The sequence below is a fragment of the Salmo trutta genome, chromosome 33 (assembly GCF_901001165.1).
Source record: "Salmo trutta chromosome 33, fSalTru1.1, whole genome shotgun sequence".
Classification (NCBI taxonomy): domain Eukaryota; kingdom Metazoa; phylum Chordata; class Actinopteri; order Salmoniformes; family Salmonidae; genus Salmo; species Salmo trutta.
Genome location: NC_042989.1, coordinates 3,053,606 through 3,063,642, shown reverse-complemented (window position 1 = coordinate 3,063,642; position 10,037 = coordinate 3,053,606). Strand labels below are relative to the sequence as shown.

Below are 10,037 nucleotides of genomic sequence, written 5' to 3'. Positions count from 1 at the left end.
CTTGAAATAGATGTTGAAATGACGTCTGTGCTCAGTGGGAATTGAAGAGAGGAGCACTAGCGGTTCTGGGGGGGGGGGGGGGGGGGGGGGGCAGTGCCCCTGTGACAACAATTTTGGACCCCCTTGTGGCCCCCCTAAATTTGGAGTATGAAATAATTTTTACATAACCAATTTTTGCTATCTTCCTTTTTTTACATCCATTATTAGACAGTGGAAACGATGATGATTATGAACATGGTCTTTTGCCTGCTAATGCCTGCAATCCAGTGAAGAAAACGATATGACAACAATAACATCTAATGTAACTGGCCCCTCTAACAGTTCAACTGGCCCCAGCTTGGCCCCCCCCAGTTGAAATGGTCTAGAACCGCCACTGGAGAGGAGGCAACAGGGGGAAAGGAGGAGAGAGGGGGACAGGTAGGAGATGAGAGGGGAGGAGAGGGAAAGGCATGGGGCTCTCTGGGTTGATGGTGGGGTCAAATTGCTTCCAGCAAATTCAGAAAAGTGCTGTTGGACACCAACAGCATTGTACTACTGCACTGTTAAAATGAAGTGCTTTGTAACACCAAAACGAATGCCAACTGAGCTGCCACCAACGCAAAGGAGTCAAAACCTTAACTTTCCTTGAGTATTGAAACACGTCACCTTGAGATGTTTTTAAACCTGACACCGTGTGTTGTAACACCACTTAATGAAGTGTTGTGCAACACCTTGTCAGGGACAAGGAGTACTACCAGAAGAGGTTGAAAACATTATTTGGGTGTTTCAAGTTCTCCTTTCCCCCTTCTGATAACCAGGTGGCGAATCGCATCTCTGCATGTCTGGCAGACATATCAGTGTGGATGATGGATCACCACCTCAAGCTGAACCTCGGCAAGACGGAGCTGCTCTTCCTCCCGGGGAAGGACTGCCCGTTCCATGATCTCACCATCACGGTTGACAACTCCCTTGTGTCCTCCTCCCAGAGTGCTAAGAACCTTGGCGTGACCCTGGACAACACCCTGTCGTTCTCCACTAACATCAAGGCGGTGACCCGATCCTGTAGGTTCATGCTCTACAACATTCGCAGAGTACGACCCTGCCTCACACAGGAAGCGGCGCAGGTCCTAGTCCAGGCACTTGTCATCTCCCGTCTGGATTACTGCAACTCGCTGTTGGCTGGGCTCCCTGCCTGTGCCATTAAACCCCTACAACTCATCCAGAACGCCGCAGCCCGTCTGGTGTTCAACCTTCCCAAGTTCTCTCACGTCACCCCGCTCCTCCGCTCTCTCCACTGGCTTCCAGTTGAAGCTCGCATCCGCTACAAGTCCATGGTGCTTGCCTACGGAGCTGTGAGGGGAACGGCACCTCCGTACCTTCAGGCTCTGATCAGGCCCTACACCCAAACAAGGGCACTGCGTTCATCCACCTCTGGCCTGCTCGCCTCCCTACCTCTGAGGAAGCACAGTTCCCGCTCAGCCCAGTCAAAACTGTTCGCTGCTCTGGCACCCCAATGGTGGAACAAGCTCCCTCACGACGCCAGGACAGTGGAGTCAATCACCACCTTCCGGAGACACCTGAAACCCCACCTCTTTAAGGAATACCTGGGATAGGATAAAGTAATCCTTCTAACCCCCCCCCCTAAAAGATTTAGATGCACTATTGTAAAGTGGTTGTTCCACTGGATATCATAAGGTGAATGCACCAATTTGTAAGTCGCTCTGGATAAGAGCGTCTGCTAAATGACTTAAATGTAAAATGTAAATGTACTATTTAGTGCATAATTCGATACCTTTGCATTTGGCGTTGTTTCCTCTCTGTTTAGCTTCTAATCGCTATAATGGTGTTTCAAGTCCTTTCTAGTGCATAATTAGATCACTTCTTCTGGAGCATTTTCGTTGATTTATGAATCTGATAATTGGCAGGAATTGTTGAGCATAGTGCTCAATCCACCAACAGCAACTGGCGGTTTTACAGTAAGCATTGAGGAAATGTGGGAATGGGTCTTCTCATCATTGAATATTATTTTGCCGGGTTGGTTTTGATATCCGTTTATAATGATCCATTAGACCTACACCTCATGGCACAACAAGCTGATTAATGCTAATGTTGAAAGTATACTTTTCTTTCTTCAAACATGCATACAACATTGTGTAAAATAATCATAAAGTCAACAAAATGTTGAATTAACCACAATCCCCACGTGACAAGATAGAAAGTGCAAGGAAATTAAAACCAGACTTCTAGTTCATTCACTCTATTTTCTCTATCTTTGGTTGTCCTCTTATAAAATAAGACAACCAAAGATATTTCAGTTGGATTTATTCTCCCATGAATGGCAAAATAAAATTAACAAATCATTGAAACAACTTGAAATGCTAGTTGTTTTTTTTTGGAGTAAATTTCAATTCAATTTTTTATTTTACAGTGTGGCTGTGTGGTTGTGTGTAAAATTCCAATGTAATGTACCATCTTATTGCCCCAGAAGTTGGGGGTCCAATTACCTGTCCCATTTTCACTCCTTCCCTGTCTCTTTCCTGTTTCTAATCTGCCTAAATAAAGCAATGCAAAAATGAAGGTAAAATTCCACAAAAAGCATTCTCCATAGGCCCTTATCTCTTGTCAATATTTGGGCTATTAACCATGTGCATTTCTTAACCATTTGATTGTATGAGAGACACAGTCTGAAAAAAAAATATATATTTTGTGTGTTTTGATGCTGCCTTTTACACGTACCGACAACCAGAAAAAGTGTTTTCACAACACTCTTAAAAACACCAATATTCAGAGTGAAGAACGTATTTTGAGTACTTCTATTCTGTTTTAAAACACTTTCCGTGTATCATAACACTTACAGTGCAATCGGAAAATATTCTGACCCCTTGACTTTATCCACATATTGTTAAGTTACAGATTTATTCCAAAAAATAAATTCTCATCCATCTACATATAATACCCCATAATGACAAAGAAAACACAGGTTTTTAGAAATGTTAGCGAATGTATATATATATAAAAAAAAGGAAATATCACATTTGCATAAGTATTCAGACCCTTTACTCAATACTTTGTTGATGTCACGACTTCTGCCGAAGTCGATGCCCCTCCTTCCTCGGGTGGTGCTCGGCGGTCGACGTCACCGGTCTTCTAGCCATCATTGATCAGTTTTTCATTTTCCATTGGTTTTGTCTTGTCTTCCTACACACCTGTTTCCAATCCCATTAATTACATGTTGTGTATTTAACCCTCTGTTTCCCCTCATGTTCTTGTCGGTGATTGTTTGTGATGTTATGTTGCGTGTGTATTTTGTTTCGGTGTGCGATGGGTTATTTTACCCATGTTATTTTGTACATTGGTTTTGGAGCTTGTTTTTGGCATTAAATACTCCAGTTTAACCAATTTGGTTTCTCCTGCGCCTGACTTCCCTGCCACCTACATACACGATTATGACAGTTGAAGCACCTTTGGCAGCGATTACAGCCTCAAGTCTTCTTTTGTATGACACTACAAGCTTGGAACACCTGTATTTGGGGAGTTTCTCCCAAAGAAGATGTTGAACATTGGTTGAGAATGCGCATGTCTGAATTTAGGCAGGTCATTTTATAAGAAAAAGGTTGATCTTATATTATATCTAACATGCAATTTAACTTGCACATCACCAGTTAGAAAACAACTTTGCATAGAGAATTTTATGATGGGCTGGAATGGAGTTATTATTGCATGTGGCACTCTTATTCTCCACTGCCTCTGGTAATAACATATTTACCACATTTACCTACAGCACATACACTGTACAGTACAGTCATAAACTGTCTGAGCTGAGTCAGGCGACTCAATAAACCTGACTACAGTTTGTTTTTCCAAGTGTCTTAATTTTGCTATGTGTTGTTATGAAGATAAATTACAACCCCAGCTTTTAATTCCATTGTAAAGGACATAGGATATGTGTGTGTGTGTGTCTAGGCTACACACACACACACACACACACACACACACACACACACACACACACACACACACACACACACACACACACACACACACACACACACACACACACACACACACATACACACACACACACACAGGTCTGCTGTGACGACCCTCCCACTCTGTCTGCCGAATTCTTTCTCTTTGCTCTTGCTTTTCTTAATAGGATGTCAATGGGCGGAGCCAGGAGGGTCGTCAGTGAAATCAGACACACCTGGGCTCGGGTGTGTACCGGGGATAAATACACCTTTCCCCCATACATCGAGGAGACTCTTTTGGCACCTCTCAACAGCCCTCCTTATCCCCATCTATGCACACATCCACTCACTTACACTACTAACTATACACACCATTGTTACTTGAATATAGTTTACTTTGTTTAATAAATATGTTTGTTATTTCTTTATCTCTGTGTTGTCTTCCTCTTTGTTCCGGCCACGAGCCGGTTCGTAACTCTGCACACCCATGATGCTGTACTTGCTATAAAGTCGGAGACCTTTGGTCATTCATAACACATACATTAAAGACTGTAATGATGTAAACACAATGTATTAACACGTAGGGAATTATCACTAACAGCTAAAACAAATAAACATTAAAGACATGTTTAAACCATAATCTTCCTTGTATTTGTATATTTTTAAAACAATACAAACACATGAAGTTTCAAAGAGTCCAGCATGCAATTACATTGAACATTACACAGGGCTCTGAATAGTGTAGCTTGTCCCTGAGCTGGTGGACGAATGGTTATTGTCTCTCTTCCTGCTGGAGGTACTGCATGTTGGTTCCAACCTTAAAAGTAACAACAAAGAAAGTTAGCAGGTCTGTTTGGAAATGCATTTGTCACACCATCTGGATAAGGGCATTTCTGTGCTGCGCCAGAAACTCTAAATGTGAAGATGGAAAACTTTTACATTTATTTATCTTTTACTTCAGTTTATTTTAGTAAATACTTTAACCCTTTTTTTTCTTAAACCTGCATTGGTTAAGGGCTTGTAAGTAAGCATTTCACTGTAAGGTCTACACCTGTAGTACTCGGCGCATGTGACAAATAAAATAACATTTTGATTTGATCTAGTCAGCAACACTAAAAAAGTACTTCCGGGTCATGGAATTTCTGAAATGTTTCAAATAAAAGTCCCCCATGTAATACTAAAAAAGTGTCAATAATTTTCATGATATATGACAAATAAATGTCTAAACATTAACAATGATTCATATTTGTTCATATTCAAGAGACATTTGCATTACATTTCTGTTTTTAAACATGTTCCAAGCTCAAATAAATGCCCCCGATGCAAATCACTGTATATGGAATACATATTGACTTACAGCAAGTACTACTCTGGGTGCTGCAGTAAAAGTAATGTAGCGAATACTCAGTAGGGTCTGTAGAATGTACAGTGCATTCAGAAAGTACTCAGACCCCTTGATTTTTTCCACATTTTGTTACGTTACAGCCTATTCTGAAATGGATTAAATTGTTTTTTCCCCCTCATCAATCTACACATAATAACCCATAATGACAAAGCGAAAACAGTTTTTTATAAATTTTTTGCAAACATACTAAAAATAAAAAAAATGAAATATCACATTTACATAAGCATTCCGACCCTTTGCTATTAAACTCGAAATTGAGCCCAGGTGCATCCTGTTTCCATTGATCATCCTTGAGATGTTTCTACAACTTGATTGAAGTCCACCTGTGGTAAATTCAATTGATTGGACATGCTTTGAAAAGGCACACACCTGTCAGTTGACATGCATGTCAGAGAAAAAAAAAACAAGCCATGAGGTCGAAGGAATTGTCCGTAGAGCTCCGAGACAGGATTGTGTCGAGGCACAGATCTGGGGAAGGGTACCAAAAAAATTCTGCATCATTGAAGGTCCCCAAGAACACAGTGGCCTCCATCATTCTTAAATTGAGGAAGTTTGGAAGCACCAAGATTTTTCCTAGAGCTGGCCTCCTGGCCAAACTGAGCAATCGGGGAGAAGGGCCTTGGTCAGGGAGGTGACCAAGAACCCAATGGTCACTCTGGCAGAGCTCTAGAGTTCCTCTGTGGAGATGGAAGAACCTTCCAGAAGGACAACCTTCTCTCCAGCAGTCTACCAATAACGGAGAAAAGTACAGAGATCCGTGATGAAAACCTGCTCCAGAGCGCTCGGGACCTCAGACTGGGGCGAAGGTTCAACTTCCAACAGGACAACGACCCTAAGCACACAGCCAACACAACGCAGGAGTGGCTTCGGGACAAGTCTCTGAATGTCCTTGAGTGGCCCAGCCAGAGCCCAGACTTGAACCCGATCTAACATCTCTGGAGAGACATGAAAATAGCTGTGCAGCAACATTCCCCATCATAACTGACAGAGCTTGAGAGCATCTGCTGAAAAGAATGGGAGAAACTCCCCAAATACAGGTGCGCCAAGCTTGTAGAGTCATACCCAAGAAGACTCGTGGCTGTAATTGTTGCCAAAGGTTCATCAACAAAGTACTGAGTAAAAGGTCTGAATACTTATGTAAATTTGATATTTCAGTAATAATTTCTAAAAGCCTGTTTTTGCTTTGTCATTATGGGGTATTGTGTGTAGATTGATGAGAGAAAAAAAGCAATTTCATCAATTTTAGAATGAGGCTGTAGCGTAACAAAATGTGCAAAAAGTCAAGGGGTCTGAATACTCACTGTATCTGTATTGTCACAAAGGGGAATGTAGCTTCCAATTGGCTCATTTATCCCCCCTCCTCTCCCCTGTAACTTTTCCCCAGGTCGTTGCTGTAAATGAGAATGTGTTCTCAGTCAACCTGGTAAAATTAGGGTTAATAATAAATAAATAAAATGTGTTGATGGCCATGCTAAAATGTAGGAAAAAAATTACTACAGATTTCTTATTTTTTCCCTTCTCCCCAAAGTGTGCACTCATTCACTTCCTCAAAGATTCAAAAGCATTTAATCGGTGTAAGAATGGGTTAGCGGGTAGAAGGGCTGGAAATCAGACCCTAACCAAGGTCTGACAACAACAACAAAAAACTGCCCAGTGTGAGATTCAACCAGTAGACCTGTTATTTATTTATTAAAGACATCTAGGGTACTTTATTTTTTCCCCGATAGTAAAACTACTATTCTCATGAACTGTAATAAAAAAATTGATAAGAGCTATTGATAAGAGCTAGGTAAATAAGTAATCCGTTTGGATAAAGGGATTGTAAATATAAATTAGAATTGCTTTATATATATTTTACCTTATGATCGCTGGAGACAAATATGGCTGCAAATTGAAAAGCATATCAACATGACAGGTATTTATGGTCTTTGTCCACAGTGAAGTTTGAAATGATGTGCCATTATGCAGAATTGAAACTGTATAGCCTCATAACTTTCAGAGATGAATCTTGGAGATGTAAGATGCAAGGCAAAGCCGAGCAGAATGACAGTTGTGCCAAATGTGTCCTTTATGCGCCCTACAATGTTTTAATCATATTCTCAGACTTTAGCTGTTTCCTGCAATTTCCTATTTTTAAATTATTGTTAAATATTATTAGCCACTATCGGTAGTGTCCGTAAGTAATAACCACACCTTTTAACTGCCAATTTAGGGGTAGTTCCCTTCAGTTGGTAGGCCTACCCTACATTTCTTATCATCACATTACATTGTTCGATTTAGCCTACCTTTATTTGTTTCCTTTATAAATTCTGTCACATCTACAGTGCATTCGGAAAGTATTCAGACCCTTTGACTTGTTCCACATTTTGTTATGTTACAGCCTTATTCTAAAATTGATTCAATTGTGTTTTGTCCCTCATCAATCTACAGACAATACCCCATAATGACAAATATTTTTTTTATTTTTTTTATTTTTGCAAATGTATTACAAACAAAAAATTGAAATATCACATTTACATAAGTTTTCAGACCCTTAACTCAGTACTTTGTTGAAGCACATCTGGCAGTGATTACAGCCTCTAGTCTTCTGTGCCTCAATACGGACAATTCCTTCCACCTCATGCAGGGGCGGAGCCAGAGGGGTGTCCGGGGTGACATCTGATTGGCCACCCCGGGTGCCACCCCAAAATGTCATTTTCTACTGGCAGTTTGATGCTGATTGACATCTCATTTCACCTCTTGTTGAAAGAAGCATTTATTTTGACATTCGGCCCGCATTTTTCAAATCGAGGATGAGGAAGAGAGAATATTAACGTTGGTTGCGAGATACAGAAGAATAAGAATAAGAAGAACATACGGAAGAAGAAGAGAGAATCTTTCCACAGCTCCACAAGCTCTTTTCGCGATTGGCGAAAGCATCATATTTGAAGTACGTTTTAAGGTTTAGCGTCGGGTTTAGGTTTCCTGAACAACGTTTATGAAAGTTGAGTCGCTGTGTAAGTTAACGTTAGACCTTTGGCTCCATTAACAGACAGTTAATCAGATAAGAGAGATCGGTTCCCAATTTAGACTAACATTATGTTTACATTTGTGCTAGTAATACACGCATATACAGTGCAGTGTCGTAAGTTACGGTATACAAATGTTTAGCTAATGTGGGGTAACTAGTACGCTACAGCTGTCAGTGTTCAGCAAGATAACATTCAGCAATTTGAAATCCATTAACTCAGATTTTCGATACTTGAACTCAAAACGAACAATTGTTATTATCAATCTGTTAACGTTACTCAAAAGATTACCACAATTTGCAGATAGCCTGTTTGCTATCGTAAAGGTGTAAGAAATTATAGCTAGCTAAGTTACTTACTGCAGAGTAGGGCTAGCCATGATCTAACTAGTAATTTAGGCTGGTAGTTGATTTTAAGGTAAGGTTATGATAATGGGGATTTGAAATTAAGATTGAGATTTGACTAAAATGTGGGTAATTGGATGCTTAGATGTAACCATTTGTATAGATGTATACATTTCCATAGAGATATGACACATTATTTAACGTGTATTTCCGACCAGAGAAGAGGATCCTGTACAGCCGTGTTTGAAAACATTTCCCAGAACTCAGCATGGCACTAGGAAAAGGGCTTTCAACAGCTCCTGGTATAAGGACAATTCATGGCTTGAATATTCTGTAAGTCAAGATTGGACTTATTGTTTCGCCTGTAGGCATTTTTCTCTGTTCAATACACCTGAATCTGCCTTCACATCACAGTCAGGTTTTTGTAACTGGAAAAAGGCGCTGTTTAAAGATTCTGGGTTTAAGCTCCATTCGAAGGCAGAGCATCATATCAAATAGTGGATATCACACTTGAAAATAGTGGTGATGGATCAGTGGAGGCAAGGGGCCTTCTTTCTCAGATAGATTTACATTTCATAGGGCTTTTGGTTACCTTTTGTAAAGTGCTTGGTGATGCCAAATGTCTTTCTGACATGCTCCAATCAAGCTCTCTTGACCTAGCAAGGGCTGTGGACCTAGTAGGTTCCCTTACAGACACATTACAGGACTACAGAAGTGAGGGTTACTTTGGAGAACTATGGAAAGAGGTTGAAGAGATTGCAGAGATTGCAGAGCACTGCAAAATAAGTGTACATCAGCGTGTAAAAGACAGCCTAAAACAAGCTTAAGATTTCATGACTCATTGATGATGAGCACTGTAGGACAGAAAAATAGTGACCAAAGTGATGGTGAGAGCTTCCAAAGAGCTATCTTTTATCAGGTGCTTGACAGTCTCACAGCTGAGCTGCAGAGGCGTTTTTCAAAGAAAAATTGCAAGATAATGCAAGGGGTCCAGTCTCTCAACCCAAAGAGTACAACATTCTTGAATGAGGAGCCTCTGTTTGCCTTTGCTCAGACCTTTGAGTCAGATTTAGAGGACCTCAAACAAAGAGGTTCATCAAACCAAGCAGCTTCTTGATAGGAGAGAGAAAAGTGGAAGGGACAGACCGTCTACTCTCCTTGACTTTGTTGTGTTTTTAGAACCTTATAAAGAGGTCTCCATGGGTTATTTCCACTTTGTAAGGTTTCTGTTGTTACACCAGTCAGCAGTGCTTCTTGCGAGAGAAGCTTCTCAGCTTTAAAACGGATTAAAACCCACCTTAGGACAACAATGGTTGATGACAGGTTTTGTCAC

General features: G+C 40.7%; 1 long non-coding RNA gene across 1 annotated transcript in view; it reads right to left on the bottom strand.

Annotated features, from left to right (window-relative positions):
- Positions 1–4,575: 4,575 nt before the first annotated feature.
- LOC115172217 (uncharacterized) overlaps positions 4,576–10,037 on the bottom strand; it is a 37,622-nt gene continuing 32,160 nt past the window's right edge. The window contains exon 2 of the long non-coding RNA XR_003871408.1: positions 4,576–4,764. This is a non-coding gene — a long non-coding RNA (uncharacterized LOC115172217). The remainder of the gene's footprint in view (positions 4,765–10,037) is intronic.